Source organism: Triturus cristatus, chromosome 6 (genome assembly GCF_964204655.1).
Source record: "Triturus cristatus chromosome 6, aTriCri1.1, whole genome shotgun sequence".
In the NCBI taxonomy this organism is placed as follows: domain Eukaryota; kingdom Metazoa; phylum Chordata; class Amphibia; order Caudata; family Salamandridae; genus Triturus; species Triturus cristatus.
Window position 1 is genome coordinate 1020161212 of NC_140589.1, and position 20938 is coordinate 1020182149.

General features: G+C 47.5%; 1 protein-coding gene across 1 annotated transcript in view; it reads left to right on the plus strand.

Annotated features, from left to right (window-relative positions):
- BUB1 (BUB1 mitotic checkpoint serine/threonine kinase) overlaps positions 1 to 20938 on the plus strand; it is an 850308-nt gene that overhangs the window by 735263 nt on the left and 94107 nt on the right. The gene's annotated exons all lie outside the window — the stretch shown is intronic.

The following is a 20938-nucleotide window of genomic DNA, read 5'->3' on the forward strand; positions in this document are numbered from 1 at the left end:
GCGTTGGAATTTCCAAGGCAGCACTTGCTCGGTGACGCTTTTTGTCGCGAGTGGAGCTGCGGTCTATTGTACGCCTTTCTGCCTATACCACTTCTGCCCAGAGTGCTGAAGATGATCCGGCGCAACCGGGCCCCAGTCATTCTTGTGGCTCCGGATTGGGCGCGAAGAGTCTGGTATCCCGAGCTGCTCAACATGGCCATCGATCCTCCGATCAGACTGCCTCTTCGGTAGGATCTTCTGTTGCAGCAGCAGGGGACCGTCCTCCACTCGAACCTGTCCAGTCTCCACCTCCGTGCGTGGAGATTGAGCGGCGGCAGTTGATGTCTTTCGACCTGCCTCTCGAAGTCTGCGATTTAACCTTGGCAGCCAGGCGTCCCTCCGCTAAGATGGTATACGCCTGCCGGTGGAACAAATTTGTGGCATGGTGCACAGCAAAAGCTGTGGATCCCCTTTCTGCCCCTCTTTCTGAAGTCCTCTTGTTCCTTCTTTCTTTGGCCCAGCAGGGCTCTGCTCTGGGCACTATCAAGGGCTATCCTTCAGCCATCTCTGCCTTCCTTCGGTTGCCTGATCAATCTTCTCTTTTAAAGTCCCCGGTAGTTAACCGTTTCTTAAAAGGCCTAACACATCTTTTTCCTCCAATCCCCTTCGTTATGCCTCAGTGGGACTTGAATCTGGTTCTCACCTATTTGATGTGCTCTCCCTGAGCCGCTCCACAACTGTCCTTTAAGACTCTTGACTCGTAAAACTGCTTTCCTGGTAGCCATCACTTCTGCTAGAAGAGTGAGTGAGCTCCAGGCTCTTTCTTCTAAACCTCCTTTCCTGTCTGTCCATCCGGACAAGGTGGTTCTCCGGAATCGTCCATCCTATCTTCCTAAGGTGGTCACTGCCTTCCACATCGGGTAGACCATTACTTTGCCCACCTTCTTTCTGCCTCCGCATCCTTCAAAAGAAGAGGAGAGGCTCTACTGTCTGGACCCAAAACGTACGCTCTCCTTCTATCTGGTTCGCACGAAACAGTTCCAGGTGGATGATCAACTATTTGTTGGTTACGTGGGTGCAAAGAAGGGTCGGGCCGTGCACAAACGCACCATTTCTCGATGGGTCGTGTTGTGCATTAAATCTTGTTACTCTCTGGCTAAAAAGGAGCCTCCAGTTGGGCTACGCGCTCACTCCACCAGGGCGACAGCAGCTACTACTGCCTTGGGAAGAGGAGTGCCTCTGAATGACATCTGTCAGACAGCCACGTGGGCATCGCTGCAGACGTTTACCAAACACTACTGCCTGGACAGCCAAGTCCAGAGAGATGGCTTCTTTGGCCGTTCTGTTCTCCAGGACTTTCTGGTGTGATCTTGGTTCGCAGACCCACCACCAGGGTTGGTATTGCTGGGGTATCTATTCTAAGGTAAAGAATCTATAACTAACATGTTACTTCCAGATGCACAAGTTACTTACCTTCGGTAACAATATATCTGTAAGAAACATTAGTTAGTTATAGATTCCTTACCGCCCCACCCATCCTCCCCGTTCTGGGAACTGTTTTCTAGGGTTAAGGACATCCTTTCAGGGCCATAGTTTTGTGCACCAATGGTCTGTGTCTTGCATTTCTGGCGTGGAAAGTCGTGTACAGAACTGACGTCAGCGCGCAAGGGCGACGTCTAAGTAGGTGCCGCGACGTCATCCCGGCAGCCACGACGCCGACTGACGCGGAGCCGACCGCCGCCGCCACCTGACACGTAGAGGTACTGCTGACGAAAAAAACTTTCCAGATCCAGTCTGACTCCTGGGGTTAATTCTAAGGTAAGGAATATATAACTACTGTCTCCTACAGATATATCGTTACCGAAGGTATGTAACTTGTGCTTTAAGGGCCTCCATGGACTGCTCTATAGCTCATAGGCACTGTCCTGCCCCTGGATACCCGATCGGCCTCTCCCTACTCTGCGCAGCTTTGTAGTTCAGGCGGCCACAGCTTCCCCCAACAACGGCACCCTGCCTGACGTTCCTCTAGAAAGGGAGTTTAAAAGCCTAGATGCTCTTGGTCGATGTATATTTTCTGCCACCAGTTCCGCTTTGTGGTCTCCTAATGCTGCTTGTGTTTAGGGTTGTTTTCGTTATGTGTTGTGGAATTTAGCCTCGAACCTTCTCCCCTCTGTCCCTGATGACACCTGGAACGCTCTTACTCAAATGCTCCAGGATGGCCATCAGGCGGCTACATTGGTTATTTTCTGTGGCATGGATACCACAGATCCTGTCGGGTGAGCCATGACTCTTTCGATAGCTCTACGCTGGTGTGCCTCGCTACACCTCCTGTTTTTCAGAGGCTGTTCATTCCTCCTTGGTGAACATGCCTTTCAATGGACATCTGTTTGGCGCTCAGGCTGACTCCACTTTGCACCATTTTTGGAATATTCTGGGTGGAGCGAAATCCTAACCCCTGCTTGCTATACCATCCGTTCCCCTTCCTCCCCTGTACTGAGCTTGTACGGAGTTTGGTCACCTGCTTTTTCTTTTACATGTGAGCCCTTTTGGAATGGTGTAGATGGGTTTTTCTTTCACTTCACCTTCAGTGGCACCCGGTGATGTTCTCCTGCATCCTGCAGGAGGTATTTATTTTTATTAAACTTCCCGACCGGTCAGTGACTAGCTATGGTCCCGGTTATTGGGTCGCATTTTGTTTTAGGGCCCTATTACATTCCACTCCTGTTAATGCAAGGTGTTCTTTGGGTTTTTTCTACCCAGGTTCCTTTGGGGTATTCTGTTTGTCTTGTGTGGATGTACTGGTTCCTTGTCCAACAGGATACTTTGTCTGTATTCCCTACCGGCATTCCGCCATATGTTTCTGTCCCCTTGGTATCCCTTATAGGGGACATCACATTGTGTGTTTGATAGGATGGTGTATGGGGTTTCTCCTTGCTGTTTTCCTTACACTTTGTCTAGTGCCCTTTTTTCCTAGCAGATGCACGGAACAAGGGCATACCTCTTGACCTAGGGTACATTGTCAGCTCCTGTCCTAGGCGAACTTTCTTTCTTTTCCTTTCTTTTCTGCTTAGTGCCTCTTTGTGCTAGTTCCTGTTATGCACGGGTACAAAGGCCTCTTGTAGTTTCTTTCCCTCAAGGTTTCTTGTGGATGTACTGTCAGTTTTTTTGGCATGGGTAGGCTACTCTGCAGACTATTTCTCTTCTGTGCCACTGTGTGGTCTGTTTTTACTCTGCTTCTGCCTTGCACAAAGCTGTTATTGATTTCCGCTTTGGGCAATTTTTTTGTGCTTTGTTGGAAACATTTCCATGACCCTCCTGTACCAACCCCAACATTTAGTTCCTGAACTGGTTGTTTTATCTCAATCGTGTGTTCCTTGCCCACCCTCTCTTGAATTGGTTCCCAAGAAGGTTTTGTTTTTCTTTCGGATTCACGTCTTGCAGTTCCAACTCCTTATGAGTAGGTAAATAGTGCTTTTGGATGGCACCGATAGCCTCACTTTTGATGTCACAGGAATTGTTGGCTTACACAGGTTGTTCCGCGGACACTGGAGATTTCCTTTTGCTTGTGGGATTTTCTCTTTTTTTCCCTTCTCTTCCTCTGGAAAAGGTGATGTTCTTTCTCCTCGACTGTCATGTTATACTGTAGGAGTCTTGCTGTGTTTCCATTATACTTTCTGACCCTTTTCTGGCTCCTGTTTCTTGAACACATTTCTTTTGTGGCCTCCACACTTGTTATTCTGTGTGCGCTGCCTGTCTGTTACTCCTACTTATACTGATCAGTTAGTTGTGGGCCTCTGCTTTTGGTGTTGGTGTCACACACCACTTATTCTGACTTTCTCTGCGGTATTGTGGTTACCTGAAGTCTTCTTCTAACCCATCCTTATTCTTATTCATGCCCTCTACAATTGTTCTGGTGAGGCGTCACTCCCACCCTTCCAACAGCTGGTCACTCTTTCTTATAAAGGCTGGCTAGTCCTTGTTGGGGATCTTTCATGGACCAGTTTGCAGACCCTCCTACTGGGATGGTATTGCTTTGTTATCTAATTCAAAGGTAAAGATTCACGGCTAAATGTGTATCGGATGACTAAGTTGCTTGCCTTCGGTAACGCCTGACCTGGTAGTGACCAGGTCTAGCTGCATATTACTTACTGACATTCCCTCCTCCCCGCTCTTGGAAATAGGTTGTCATTTCCTTTCCCAGATCCCTTCAAGCATTAACATGCCTTTACAATTTTCAACAAAAAAAAAATATACCAAACGTTTCACAAAAAGAAAATTATTTTTGAGTGCACTGTTTCCTAGCAGTTTCTATAAGTGGCTCTGCATTTTAGTGCGGAAAGTGGTCACGGATGAAACTGACGTTAGTGCGTCAGGGGAAGGCTTATATGGACCCTGTGAACCTCACATCGGGTAGACGACGTTGCTACGGAGTCACTCAACGCCTTCTACCGACGCATGAATCAAATAATTATGTTACAGCGCTGTTGTGTAACGTATTTTACTTAATAACATTTTGGGGTGCTCCTATATAGCCCCAACTTCCCCTGAAGGTACAGGAGCGCTTTATATTACCACCATTTACTTCATAAAAGCACACGGGTAACTAATCGCCTTCGCATTTAAACTTGCTTTTCACAATTTTATTTTAGGGTCAGTTTTATATAGCGCCAACATCACTCAAGGTACAGGAGCGCTTTATATTAACACCAGTTACTGTACAATATATTGCATTTCTCAGTAAACAAGTCGTAACACTTTTACAGAGTTTCTTTAATTTATATTGAACAACTGCTCACCAAGCTAAAACTTAACAACAACAAAAACGTAATATTAATCACATAGGCGAAGCCTATTGCATTTGCCAAAGCTTGTGCCTATTTTTGTTCTTTTAACCTACTTCCAGTTTGTGGTAGAAACCTGAGGGAAACCCATGGGTGATCCAGAAAAGTTACAGATTTCTAAAAAAAATAAAATAAAAAAAAGACAAATCTGAATTTAACAAGGGGTTCATGTGTAGATCCCCCCTCAAGGCTTTCCAAAAACCAATTGTTAAGATGAAGAAATATTGATAATGAGTCGGGGGAAAAACTGGCATTTGTGACATTTTCATCTGTAACTTTTTGTCACAATAGCCGATTTACAAAAGAAATATACCATGACATCCGACAGACCCTTCTGGGTGCGGGGATATATAGGGGTTTGTAGGTTTAAGAACCCGAAGTACCCAGTCAACAACTGAGCTGCACCTTACAATGTTTTTTCATTGTGTAGCAAGTATAGACCATTTCATATGGTGAAATATGTATAGTAAAAATTGTTATCAAAGATACCTGTGTATTTCTGAAATTGGTGCCAGATATGGAGTTTAGGAGCCGTGTTTATTTGTACATCATTGAATTTGTGGGTACCCGTGCTAACACGATTCAAATTGGCCAAAAGACAACATGGACACATCACATTTTTCCACAAAAACCTAACCCTTTTTTACTTTGTCGGTAGCTGTGATTTTTGACCCTAGCTCAGATTGCACTTGGGGAAACCTAGCAAAATTGTATGTTTGCGAAAACTAAACACCATGAGGAATCTAGGAGGGTGACTTGTATGGCTCTCAGCAGGTTTCCTTACCCATAAGCTTTTAAAAACCTCAAACTTGGGCTAAGTTTTGGGATCTGCAGGGAGCCACAAACTTCCTACAACTCAGCATTCCTCAGTCTTCAGATAAAATGGTGCATCACTTGTCGGTAGGCCTAGTGTATACAACAGGAAAGGACCCAATACGCAACATGAACATATTGCATTTTGCCACTGAAAACTGATGAATGATATTATTTGTCAGAATTTTTATAGTTTCAGTCAACTTAATTCCAGTTTGTGGTAACAACCTGTGTGAAACCCATGGGTGATCCAGAGAAGCTTTAGATTTCAGAACAGGAAACCAAATTCTAAATTCAGCAGGGGGTCTTTTGTGTCAATCCGTTACGGTTTTCCCAATGAAACAAACTGTTGAAATAAAAACATATTGAAAATGAGTTGGAAAAACGGCCATTTGTGCCATTTTCATCTGTAGCTTCTTGTCACAAAGACAGATTTACAAAAGCAATATACCATTACCTCCGCTAGACTCTTGTGTTTGCTGGGATGTATAGTATTTACAGTTTGTCCAAAAACCCGATATACCAAGAGTTGACAACTGAGCTGCACCTTACAATGATTTTTCATGTGTAGAGTATAGAGCAATTCATATGGTAAAATAAAGAGTAAAAAATGGGTATCGAGTAAACCTTTGCATTTCTGCAATGGACAGAACAAGTCCAAGATGGCCACTGAAGCTCAGGCTGCTTTGTGTAAGCTCCTGGGCTTGGGATCCCACTTTTGGCAATATCCCTGCTTATGCCTGGCTGTCCAACCTCGCAAGCTTTCACCATTTTGTTTGAGGATGCCGGGGATTGTTGGATCGAAAAACGGCATACTTCCTGCGGATCCGGTGCCTCCGTGCCGCTTGCTTACTGTGGCTGCAGATCTGTTGGCCTGATGGTGCGACCCGTCGGAGGTGGCTGATCGGCCCGCTGACGCCCTGCTTGACCTCCTGGCGTGGAGCTGGCGGCAGACCGAGGTGATCTTTGGCTTTGTGCGGTCGCTCCTCCGTGTGCCATTTCCTCCACCCTTCACTGTCATTGTTGTTGCCAATGCCTCCATGGTGCCAAGGGAAGGGCGCTGACCTATGTCTGACGTCTTGGCAACCTGAGATCGATGAGATTGCGGACACGCGTGTGCGTGCCTTCAGCAGCCGCTTGCTCCCTCTACACACCAGGCGCTAGAGGAAGACGCCCACTTCGCTGCTTGCCTCTGCTCACTCGAGCCCCCCGTAGGCTGCTTGTTTGGCCCCCTACAATTATTGGCATGAGGCCCTGAGCTGGGAGCTCCCGGAAGTCTGGAGAGTGTTCTCGTTGCCAGTGAGCAGGTACTGTTGATGGCTCAGGGAGGTGCCACGCTAGTGATTTGCTGGGGACTTGTGTGAGCCATTCCCTCCCTCACTCTGAGGTCAGACTTTTTAGGTTGGGGCTTCTGGAGCTAACTGCCCTCCATCTTGTAGATCCCTTCTCCCCTGTGCTACACGAGGACCCATCTTCAAAATGGAGCCTCCTTCTCCAGCCATACAAATTAAAACAGGACAGCTACGACCCTCCATATCAATAGAGCTAATAGGGCGGCCCTCTTGTAATGGCTATTGAGTGCTCTTTGTCCCTGTCATTTCTACTCCGGCGGACCTCTGGCTCACCGCAAGACGCCAATAGAATCTCTTTATTGACATATTAAGTTGGGCTATTGTACTCATTAGTCTCCTCTCTCAAATTATGGCTTTTGTTCTCTCAAAATAGTCCCAACTTTGTGTCCCTTTACCTCTTAAGCTGAAAGAGATTCCCACTTGGCCTTTTTTGGAAGTGATTACTACTGGGTGGCACGGTTACCTCTAAGATCCATATCTCGGCAATAGGGGTCCAATACAGCAGTATAGGTGGTCAATGAGTATCTTTGACGGGAGGCGAACTTCTACCCTCATCTCCCTCCTCCTGCCCTTACCTCCCAACCCCTGCCACCCCCGCCCCCCCCAACCCCCCCCCCCCCCCAACATCTCTATCTTAGTTCCATTGTCATGCACAGTCATGGATCCTATTACACAGGGAGCTGGAGCCATTGGGCCACAATGCATTTACTATTAAATACCCGCCTAACCTATCTAAAAATGGATAGTGTCCTGTAGTACCAGTCACTCTTCCCTGCTCCCCATCCCCCCTAAATCCTCCACTGTGAGCTGTTCATTTTTCCCATCTCCCTCCTTTGCTTATGGGATCGGAGTCTATCGGGGTGACCGGTGACTCACTGAATGCGGACATACATAGCAATGGTTCCTTCTCAGCCATTCCATATTTACACTCACCCTCCGTTAACCCCGGCTTACTTGATAATAATGTCTCCACAACATGTCACTTGGCTAATGAGGTAGTCAGGGAAGAACAGACACAATCTAGCATCAGATACTAACTTCTACACTAGGCTGTCATCTCCCCCTTCAGTCAAGGGTTTATCTCCGAACTATCTGTCCCCAGCTGGAGAGCCATACCCTACCCGAACGCTACCTCTAGATCTAAGAATCACTTAACAGTGGGGTATATTGACTACCTCCTGTGTTCTTATAATGCTTCTCTCAGGGACAAGCTAGAATACAAGGAACATATTCAAGCCATTCCCCCGAACCCACTCAGAAAACCCAGACACAACACTAATGCTTTAAACACCTCAAACAAGTTCCCATCATACTACCCACTTCCGGCGACACCATTCCACACTCAAAGTGCATGCTCATTAATTGTAGATCAGCAGTGAAACATGCCACGGACATCGCTGACCTCATCCTGCCTCAGAATCTTGACATCCTTATACTTACAGAAACCTGGCTAAAGGATTTCTCTGGTCAGGTCCTTGACATTCTAGTCCTGCTGAGCCATAACATCATCAGACTGGACAGATCTGACGGACCTGGTTGAGGCATCGCCTGCGTATACCAGAATAGCCTTATAGTGAAACAGTCACACACAGATGCTGTCCCCTCTTGCGAATACCTGTGCTTTGACCTCACAAGCAACCACAGGCCGTTATGCAAATTGCAACATGACGCTGATCCTAGTGGCACCACTGTGGGCAAGACAGACATGGTACTCGCAAATAGTGGAAATGGCACAGGGGACACCACACAAGTTCACCAAAAGAAAAGGCTTACTCTCCATGCAGAACGGAGAAGTTCTACACCCAGAGCCAGAGAGCCTCTGCCTAGCGGCATGGCTCCTGAAGACATAGAGTTCGCACACCTTAAGCTACCTCAAAGCACTATGCGAGTGCTCCGGGAGGCAAGGAGACCGACCACGTGGAAATGCTATGGGGAAAAGTGGAAGAGGTTCACACTGTGGTTCAGAAAAAATAAACTGCAAAATAAGTTGACACGGGAGTCAACTGTGCTTAGATACCTCACACATCTACTAAAAGCCAAACTATGTTCGTCTTCGCTAAGAGTCCACCTAGCGGCGATTGTGGCCTACACACGAGGTGAGACGGGAGAAAGTTTATTTACGGCACGAGTAGTAAAGAGATTCCTGGAGGGGGCAAAAAGGATAGCGCCATCAAAGAGGATTCTGCCGCCGGCATGGAACCTCAACATAGTCCTGACGGAACTTATGAAGGCGCCCTTTGAGCCCATCCGCAAGGCCTCACTACAAATGCTGACAATGAAAACAGCCTTTCTGGTATCAATAACCTTGCTGCGCAGAGTGAGCGAACTGCAAGCGTTAACGCTGCAAGAGCCCTACATCCAAATACACAAGGACCGAGTTGTAATGAGGACTGACCCACACTTCATGCCTGAGGTCGTGTCAGCATTCCATATGAACCAAACTATACAAATACCTAGTTTCTTTCAAAACCCAGTCACAAGCGCAGAGAGGGCACTACACACTCTAGACGCTAGAAGAGCGGTGATGCACTACATCGAGAGAACAAAGGAGCACAGGAAAAGCAATCAGTTTTTTGTGTCCTTCGCAACCAGCTTCCTGGGTAGACCAGTAACGAAAAGCACCATTGCACGATGGATCGCACTAACGATACAATTCTGCCACAAACAGGCAGGGCAAGAGCTAACGGAGGGGGCACGGGCCCACTCCACAAGAAAGAAGGGAGCAACGATTGCCTTTCTGGCAAACACACCCATTCAAGACATATGCCTGGCGGCAACATGGGCTTCAGTGCATACGTTCACTAAGCACTACTGCGTGGATATACAAATAAACAAGGAAGCACAAGTAGGGGAAAAGGGGCTTCAACATATATTCAACAACCAACGCTTATCTTCCACCCAGCTGCCACAAAGATGACAAACCGCTACAAAGTCTATGCACAGCATAGTGAATCCAGAAAGATTCATGCTGCAAAACTAATAGTTTCTTACCTGTCGGTGTAGTTTTGCAGCTTGAAGATTTTTCTGGATTCACTAGAGAACCCACCCACCTCCGCCAGAAAGATGAGGCAGGAGAGGAAGGTGGAAGGACGGAGTAAAAGAACAAAAGAATACTGAAAGTGGATACATTGAAAAAGGAAAATACTAAAGAACGCCTAGGGTTAAAAAAAAAATAGGGAAAAAAGAACCCGAAGATGGCGCCCCAAGGTGGGACTTCCGCAGGAAACATGCAGACGTCACGAGAAGTACACCAAATGGTGGGACGTCGGCGCCCACCTGGGATACAAAAAAAAAAAACACAAAAGAAAGACTACGATTCCGGACCCAACCACCAGACGTGAATCCAGAAAGATCTTCAAGCTGCAAAACTACACCGACAGGTAAGAAACTATTCGATAGACGCCATCTTAGACTAGCCGAGTAATCCTAGAGAGGCTGTCCCTTGAATACCTAATGCTCCTGAGATCTAGAAGGAGCAACTGCAACAAACATATCAGGAGGGCAAAATCGAACTTCTTCAGAAGACAACTAGAAAATGCCAGAAACCGACCCAAAAACTTTTTGAATTAATCAAACTCCAACCCAACTATCTTCCCACTCTTCCGCTAATGGTTTCCAGTACGCAGCCAAACAGTGAAGAGTTTGCCTCCTTCTTTCTTGATAAGATGATTAAGATTGAAATTCATCTCTGCAATGAAACCAACTGATTGTCTCATTCCCTCCCAACCCTGCATCCCCTACTCCTCCTCAACCTCTGCCTGCTCCAGGGTTCACCCCCAAAAATAACGCCTTCTGGAGCCAATTCACACCCTTTGAACTAATCTCCATACTCAACTTGCTTACTACTTTGAAACCCTCAAACCACTTCAGTGACCCTTTACCCTCAAGTTTCTTCAATGAGATGAAGTTGTCCTTAGTCCCATTCTGGACCAAACTAGTAAATGCCTCCCTACGTCAAGGTATGACCCCGGTGTGTCTAAAGTCTGGGCAGGTCACGCCCATCATTAAAAAACCCACTGCAGATCAAGATGACCTTAATAACTTCCAAGCTATCACTAGCATCCCAACTCCGTCGAAGCTCCTAGAGAAATGTGTTCATGTCCAACTATGTAACCACATTGATCTATTCTAGCTTCTAGATCCATTCCAATCTGGTTTTCGTCAGGGCCATAGTACTGAAAAGGCCCTTACTCACATAGAGGATGATGCTCTAAGAATGCTGGATCGGAATGAAGCCTGCCATCTAATCCTCCGCGACCTCTCGTCAGCTTTTGATACGGTCAAACATGACAACCTTCTGGACTTACTGTAACGCAGGATGAGTCTATCAGGTTCCGTGTTAAACTAGTTTGCCTTCTTTCTTAAAAGCAAAACACAAAGATTTAAAGTCAATCAAACCCTCTCCAACTCAGCTCCACCCCCACTTGGGGTCCCTCAGGGGCCTGCACACTCACCCACGCTCTTCAACTTGTTTATGGGGCCTCTAACGGACATGTTCAAGTCATCCAACATTCACTTTCACATGTATGCGGACAACATCCAACTGACCTGAAAATCTCCTCCCTGGAAGACATCCGGTCACTTAACTCAACTCAAATCACAACACTGGCTGACTTCCCTACCTGTCAAGCTAAATTCCTTCAAAACAGAATTCCTCCTTATCTCTCCACCTAAACCGGCTCCCGTCATTGATGAATACATGAAACACCTAACGGCTCTCAACTGTACACCACACATCATTGACTCCACAAGGTCTCTTGGAATAATACTTGATAAGACCTTGAGTATGCAGGAGCACATCAGCTCAGCAACCAAAAGAGCAAACTTCCAAATGAGTATCCACAGAAAGATTAAAAACCATTCCTCCCCCGGACGACTTCAAGTCTACTGTTCAAGTGGTAGTAATTTCTATGTTGGAGGATGGTGACGCAAAGCTTGTGGGCTACCCAGCTACAAGTTGTCACCACTCAGAACCTCCCTGAATTCGGCTGTAAGGCTTACCATGGGATCCAGAAGAAATAACCGCGTCACACCGGATCTAAAATCCCTAAACTGGCTACCTTTTGAGGCTAGGATACATTTTAAAATTGCTTGCATGACACACACACAGACCTTCACCATAACATCCCTTTGTACCTAGCTCAAAAACGGGAACTCTCTGGTGGTAGCAAATCTTATAGGAGTCTCAGCACCCTAATGCTAAAAAGCTCAAAAATTCCAAAGAAGAAGACCTATAATCGAGCTTTCTCAGGTATTGCCCCGAGAATCTGGAACTCCTTGACTCTGGAAATCAGACTTAATCCCTCAACGGCATCTTTCAAAAAAGAAGTGAAAGCACTACTGATGATTACTGTCTGATCTGAAATGTACCTACTCCCACTCTGTACCATTTAATGTTGGTACCTCAACAAGCTTGCATAATACTGTTGCTGTTACTGGCCCACTTGTCTCACTATTTTGTGTCCTCGATCATTTGTAAAGTGCTCTGATACCTGCCTGGGTCATGATTGCGCTAAATAAAACTATTTATAGATAAATAGACACCAGATAATGAGTTTAGGAGCAGTGGGAATTTGTGCATCTTGGAATTTGTGGGTACCTGTGACAAAATGGGGTGTTTTATATGGTGTGGTTGTTTGACCTCACTGTGTAATGCCCCGTTGAGACCAGTCAGGTTTTGTTTGTTAAAACCTTAGCTCAAGCCTGGATAGCTGTGGCCTTGAGCAGTCAGGCTTACACAAAGCATTTAAACAGCACTAAAACAATTAAAGAAGAATAACCCGACATTCAAGAAATCCAACATAAATTTATAAAAATCTAGTTGATTTTTATGAATTTATGGACACCAAAATGAAAAACAGCCACCAGAGGGTTTTAGAGATCTAGAATTTACAAGAAACAATAAATTATGACTTTTCCTTGAACCATGAACAAGCATTTGCAAATCCAACAAACTTTTTCAAGTAGAATTTTTTCAAGAAAAACTTTAAGGATGGAATGCACTAACTTAGTTACTTTGGTGGACCAAATCCAGCAGGGAGCCAGTCAAGGGGACCAACAAGGTTCCACAAAAGCTATCTCCTCAAGAAAAGCTGTCTCTAGTCCAGTATCAGTGGAACTTTGCCATTGATTTCAATGGAGTGGTCCTGATGCATGGTATACAGGGTTCTTAAGAATGCTCAAGATGCTGTGCAGTCAACAGGGTTGTTCCTGTGGATACTCTGCGATCCACAGTGCTGGTGAAGTGATTCTGGCCACAGAGAACAATGACGCTCTAGTCCTTTCCAGGTCACCAGAAGCCCTGTACATCGGTTTCCTTGGTTTAGTGATAACTTTCCTTGTGTGGTTTACCTGTCCACATTTGGAGGCCTCTCCCAGGTCCAGCAGACTTGAGTGCAACTTTTGGGTATCCGGTCCTGGTCTCTTGGGCTGTGTGACAACTAGAAGAGGAGATACAATCTGGGCTACCAACTCGCCCAATCAGGCTCCTTCAGCTTTTGTGGACCTGTGCTGCAAACAGGAACAACTTGCTCTTGGAGTCTCTACTTCAAGCTGGGCTCCGAGGAAGACTTCTCCATGAGCAGGATACAGCAGTCTCAGTCCTTTCCTTCACTAGCCCAAAGAGCATCAGGTGCAATCCAGTTTCGGTGCTGCCTCTTTGCCGGTTCCAGGGTCAGTAGGGTAGTGCTTCTTCGGTCCTCTTCTTCCAGTCAAATTAGATCAGAGTTTGCATTGCCAGATGTACTACTTTTATACCTGGAAAGTGTCCTTAGGGAGGTCAAGGTCACTAGCAAATGGGCTGCTAGGTTCCATCCTGCCAGAGGACAACTTCTGTAAAGTGTGGCATCTAGCTATCCCAGAAGGCTCCACTCTGCCTACTCTCAAGATGTCAGAACCCTATCTTTCCCGCGTTTGGTAGCCTATCCGTGGGCTGTGACCACCTGTGGGCTACACCCTCATGGGAAAACGTTTGGCAACTGGTTTCCCCGCTTTCTGCTGCCAGTCTATCTACACAATAGCATGCACAAATAGGTATCCTCACCCACTGTTTATTCGTCGGGCATACCTAGTTAGTCACAGTCTGCTCAGGAAATATGATTAGTTCTTTAATAGGACCCTCACTGTTAGAAATGGGATCTCTGGTTGGCTAAGGCTTGCGCCAAAGCCAGGCAAAGACCACCACTCTAGTCAGGGCAAGGGAGTTACACGCCAAAGATAACCCCTGCTCATCCGCGTGTTGGCTTGGCACGAGCAGTCAGGCTTATCCCGGAGGCCATGTGTAAAGCATTTGCGCACGCGCACAGCAACAACATCCCAGGCACACTACAAAAGGAACTCCACACAAGGTTATATAAAAAAATAGCCTTTGTATTCTCATAACACATTAGAATAGTAAACACACATTATACATGGTGCCACCTGGCACTAGGTCATATTTACAAGGGATTATTTACACCTGACGGGGCCAACTGGACCACTGTCAGAACCATCACAAAGTGAACTTAGTAGATGTAGAACTTATCATAAACATAGAACCCAACCAGTAACTACTGGTAACCACTGTACTCCGCATCAGCCTGTAACATAAACCACATTATGCACTGTATCGCATTAGGCGCGAATTACATTCTGCGCCAACCTCACCAGCATAAACACATTATGCAATCCTCTCACAAGTCTAAACACATTAGACCCTAATCTCCTAAACATAAGGTGCGCCTAACCATAGTAGGTACAACCTTATAATCATAAAAGACCAAATTTAGAGGTATAAACCAAAGTGCGTAAATCATACTACATACATTACATTTCCTAGCGCCACATAATCACATTAGGGCCTGGCGCCCTACAATCCTAACAGTCCCCGTGGCCAACTGGCCATCTCAAAAGGGGCTCAAAGGCCCTATGTCCCAAGAGTCAGGGCTGCTGCCTAGCAGCTGAATCCAATGGCGCCATTGCGCAAACCTAAACGGTGCAGCTGGCACTAAGTGCTGCGCAGCCAAAGGAATCGTAGACCTGGGCATTCTCTGTGCCCTCTGTCCCTAACGTCGGGGTTAAAGCTGCCAGCAGCGAAGCAGCAGTGCGCAAAGCGCTGGGGCAGGACAGGAGCGTACCTCACTCCTTTCTTTTCTCATTATAGCCAAAAATGCCCCCAAACGTTGCAGCTGCCTGCGCTCTGACAGGGCAGCTGGGAAAGATGGCCAGCAACAACAAGCACTGGCAGTAAACGTGCATCTCAAGTCCCACTGGGGCTCTAAAAACAATATGACCCCTGCACTGCTCCAGCCACCGACAATGTGCCTTGGGGGAGCTTGTCTGGTGCCGCCATCCGGCCCCACAATGCGCTGGAGCACACGGGCTCTCAAAATCAACATGTGCCCAAAAAGAACTTGCCCCCAAAGATCTGCGACCCGCTGGGGCTCCTTTAAAACAAATCTGCCCCCTTGTAGGAGCGGCCCGCCCTCTCTCGCGGGTCCGCTCATCTGGGGCAAGTGGCAGCTTCACTCACCGGGGCTCTGCGTCAGGACTCTGGTCCTCGGTGGACTCCAGTCTATGCAGCGGTCCGCGGGGCTCCCTCTTAACCACAGGAGCCCCGCCTGGGATATTATGCCGTTGCGGCCTGCTCCAGCTGCCTCTCCCCTTCACCCGGGCCGCGTCCTGGGACCCAGGACTCAGCAATTTCCAGCGTGGGCCTTCCCTTCCTCACGGGAGCCCCGCTCTGCACTCGCGTCTCCAGCTGGCGGGACTTCCTTTACTTAGGCGGAAGTCCCGCCCCGCTCCAGGCATCGCGCTGCCTGACTTCCTGGGCGGTCGCGGCACGGGCCGCTGCGGTGATCATTTCTTCTGGCGGCAATGCGGGGTGGGCACCCGCTCCATTAAAGATCAATAGGCGGGGGGGCACCCACATTGAAGGTCAAATAAGCAGGGTGGGCACCCGCATTAGTTATAACAAAAAATGCCAATGAGGGGTATGCTCCCTCTACGATATCAGAACTGCGGGGGGACTCACTACGTCGGGATTCCCCTGAAGGCGCTGCCCACGCTGCAAGGGAACAACATAAGCGCTCCTCCTCAAAATAAAAAACTTCACTTCAAAGCAAAACGCTCCTGAGGGAATGAAAATCAAGCGCTCACAATGCGCCAAGGAGCCACAGCTCCAGTAGCAGGCAAAGGTCCCAGGAAGGGGTTCAGGGGCAGAGCTGGGCCCAGGGGCCAGCAAACAGGACCCTCCAGCAGGGAGGCAGCCCCCATGGCGGTCCCCAGCAGCCCCCCCCCCCCCCCCCCCCCACCCCCTGTCAGGATCAGGAACAGGACCACTGGACAACTTTGAAGGGGTCACAGCCCCTATATTTATATTAGGAAATCCCTTTGTGTCACAGCACAGGGCTTGGGGGATACCAGTCAGAACTGGTTTGGGGGAGCTTTGGCGCACTTTGTTTTGTGCAGCTCCTCTCTCCTTTGTCAGGTGGGGGCTAGGTGCTCAGACACACCACAGGGGGCAGAGCCAGCATTGTGGAGGGAAGGCACAGTCCTATTCAGGTCCCAGGTGCAACTCCTCCCTCCCATCTGCATGCAGATCTCTCTATTCACCACTGGGCTGACTCACCCTGACTACTGGAATTCCCCACACCATCCAGCACCTGTCAATCACAAGCCAGACATGCACTCCACATCAGGCAGGCAGACACACAGCACACAGAAATGCCAACTTCTAAAAGTTGCACTTCTCCACCAGTCGCAATAAATCTGCGCACACCATTGCGCAGCATTTATTCTCACGAGTTCGCACATACTAAACTCGACCCTGCACTCCTCTCATACCAGGAATTACCATGGACACACATATCCCCATGCATTCCTATGGGAGGGCAGGCTAATCTCACCACACACACTCAGAGAGCGCACGCACTTTACACTGGGCCACAGTGCTAAAGTGCGCAGAGGCCAAAAATCACTACCACTATGTCAGAGCTTAAGGCAAAAAGTTGAGGGATGAACCTGCCAAAAGGGCCAAGTCCAACACTCACCCACTGTAGTAGCAGCATGCTTCATCATCTGGTCTTTTCCTGGACCCTAAAAACCAGGATGTCCTTGACCATATTCTAGGGAGCACTTTGTATAATTAGTAGCAGCCAGGGTCTTAGAGAATAAAAATACCTCTAGCAATCCAGGTTTCCCCTTTATTAGTGGTTGCTCAGGTACAGTTAAACATTTAAGAATGGTCCCTTGGGCCTTCATCAGTGCAACTACCTGCCCCGGAGCTTATGCACTCCGGTCTGTGTCACTTATAGACAGAGGACAGACAAACATGAAACATATAAGCATGCCAAAACAGGCTTACTAGCCTGGTTTATCGGGGATAATCTCCTCTTTCTGTTCCCTGTACAAAAAGGTCTTTAAGCGACATGGTAGGAGTAGGAGGACATGCCCCTATAGTTGCACATTTGTCAAGGGTGTCATGCTGCCAGATTTCCTATTTTGGACTCACTCCTGCAGACTCAGTCACGAAAGTTAAGGCATTGGTTGCTGTCCACCTCAGGCTGTAAGGGATACCAGTCTTGCCCCTACCTCAACGACTGGAAGGTGAAGGCGGGCTTGCCACAGTAGTTGTTGACCACCTCCAGACCATTGCAAATCTCCTCACATCGTTTGGGTTAACTTTCAACATGCTGAAGGCGCACTAGACTCCTTCACAGAGGATTACATTTACTGATGCTATCCTGGACACCGCCAGTGGCGGCTGGCAGGGAATGGGGGTGGCAGGTTGTGGGGGCACATTTTTTTTTTTAAACCACTTACCTTTTGCCGGCCGCCATCTCTGCTCCACTTCAGTCCTTTCGCACGCCACCTTCTAGTCTTCAGCGGAAGCAGGAAGCACTTGGGCTCCCTCCCCTAAGCCAATCACAACGCTGCAATCAAGCATTGTGATTGGTTTGAGCGCCCTGGTTCGGCGCTGTGATGGTGAATGGGAGGCTGGGCATGCTCCTCACCAGGCTGTGTAATGCAGCGTGGTGGGGAACATGCAAAGTGTGCATGAGCACTTGGGTAGTGCAAACCACTCCTCCCCCTGTGACCCCAGCCCCGCTCTAACCTAGCCCCGTAGTGAAAAATAAAATAACGGGTTTATCATTTTATTTTCCCTTTCTCCCGCTCTTAGCGGAGGAGCCGCCCCTGACACAGCAGTACAGGGCCTTCATTCTACTGCAACAAGCCCAGGGTATTCAGACTAGGATCCGTTTTTCAACCTGGATCACAATGAGAGGAGCTTTGAGACTTCTTGGTCTCTTGGCCTCCTGTATGCTTTTTGTCAGTTACTCTAGGTAGCACTTGCGGACTCTGCAATGGAATCTGAAGTTCCAATGGGCCCAGCATCTAGGAGTCTGATAGATTTTGTCCAGGTATCTAAGCAGAGAGCTCACAAATTGCAGTGTAGGATGCTCAAACGCATTTTGTCCAGCGGCAGGCCCGGCTTTCCCACCCTGAGTTGACAGTGACAGACGCATCCCTTCTGGGCTGGGGAGATTATCTGGAGAGGCGGAGATTATAGAAAACTGTTCTCTGGCTCAGCATCAGTTTGTTGGAGTTGTCGGGCTCTGAAGGTCTTAATGTCATCCATCACTGGTACCCTGGGGCAGGTTTTCACAGATAACACACCAACATGTGGCATTACAACAAGCAAGGCAGAATGGGGTCCCGTGTCCTATGCCAGGAGGCTTTGTGCAGAGGAGTTTAGAGCGCCATGGTATTTCCTTAGTTGCAAACCACCTAGTAGGTTCCATGAGTGTCAGAGCGGACAGGCTAAGCAGGTGGTGTTTGGCAGATCACAAGTTGAGTCTCCATCTCGAGGTGGTGCAGGGCATCTTCCAACAGTGGGGAGAACACTGGTTGGATGTCTTTGCTGTTGTTGAACGCACAGTGTCTACTGCTTTGGGCGTTGGAGTTTCTGCAAGAACACTCAGGAGATGCATTTCGACTGGAATAGTACACAAGTTTTCCACCCTGCTTGTCCTGCCCAGATTTATGAAAAATATCAAGAATGACTGGGCCAAAGTAATCTTAGTTGCTCTGGATTGGGTAGTTGTACCTGGAACTTCTGGACATGAGCATCTGCCCTCTAGCCAGGCTACCACTTCGAGTATGTTGTTGCAGCAACAGGGTAGGGTCTGACACCTAAATCTATTCAAGCTACACCTACATGTGTGAAGACTGAATGGCAGCAACTGATTGATCTGACGCCTGAAGTGCTTGATGTCATCCTTGCAGCCCTTCCCAAAATCAAATTTTCCTTTTGCTGGGAAAAACTTGTGGCCTGGTGTGGTGCCCACAAGACTGATGCCTTGGAAGCGAAGCTGTCGGACATCCTTTTGTTTTTGATCTTTGGCCAAAGGACACCCCACAATGGGCACTATTAAAGGCTATTTGTTCTCCCTTTTGTCTCTTCTACGTTTACCGGACCAACTGTTCTTGCTTAAATCACCTGTTGTGATGCAATTTATTAAAGGTTTGACACACATGTACATTCAAACCATTTTTGATTCTACAGCGGGATCTTAACTTGGTCTTGACGCTTGTGTACACCCCTCAAGGCGATGCATAGTTGCCCTCTGCAACTCCTAACTTTAAATCCAGTCTTCCGTATCGCAATTATGTCAGCCTATTGTGTGAGTGAGATCCAGGAGCTTTCAGTGAAACTGCCATACACCTCATTTCTTCTGGACAAGTTGTTGCTGAGGACTTGGGTGGCATTCTTGCCAGAAGTCATGGCTCCATTTCACGCAGGGCAATTCCCCTCTACCAGTGTTTTTTCTAGCCCTTGAAAGAAGAAGCATTGTCTGGAACTCAAAATGGTTTTAAGCTTTTATATTGATCATACTGTGGAACTCCTGGGTGGATGATCAGCTTTTTTTAGGGTTCCCTGGGCCAAAGGTGGATAGTCCTGCATCAGGATCTGCTTTGTACTGGTCAAGAAGCAGGCCCTGTAAGGTCTGACAGCCTATTCTACAAGGACTGATGCTGCTGCTACAGATTTTGCTTATTCGTTGCCTGTCCCCAACATCTACCAGGTAATGAAATTGGCATAAGTTCACAAAGCATTACAGCCAGTTCTGACAGGAATGGCACTATGCCCACGTAGTCCTGCAAGACTTTTTGGTCTGAGCCCACTTCATAGACCTTCCATCTGGGGTGGTACTGCTTTGATATGTATTCTAAAGTGAGGAATCTGCTGTTCGAAGTATCAATCAGAAGCCATTTCTTTCTTTAGATCCAGCTCTTTCTGCTGGATACTGTAACTGCAGATTCCTCATCGCCTTCCCACCTTCCTATTCTGTGGAGTGGCCTCCTTTTAACATCTAAAAAGGTCCCTAGTTAGCATTTAGCACAATGTTAGCAACACCCTCCATGTCTGAGGGGGCGCAAAATGGGACAAGACGCAAAACTGTCATTGCACATGGGTAGAGTTTATATGCAGCTCTGCTGTGACTTTTGGGGGAGGGGAGTGAATTTGGTACTGCCTAAGGCACACAGCGCTGCCGAAGTTTCCAGGTCCAGTCTGGAGCCTGTGAATTATTTTAAGGTGAATCTGCAGTTGGATACACTATCCAATGGAGTGTTTCCAAAAGTAGGTAACATGATTTTTTTATTTTGACTATTATTGTAGGCTCCGTGTGAAAGACTGTGTCCCTCCATCATTTGTAATAGGACCAGGTACAGTTTAAGTACTACTGAGGTGGATATCAAAGTACACACATTTTACAGGGCACCCCAGGGATTAGTGTTCCTTCGTGAAAGCAGAATTTGCTTATAGGCTGTTTGGTGCTGTGATGCTTCCATCTCTGAACAGTCTTCACACCTTTTTATCTGTTTGTCACATGAGGGCTGGAGGAAGGCTGAATGTGGGGAAGAGGTTTGTAGTGTAGACTCTCTTGTACTAATGACGTCACCTCTGGTTCA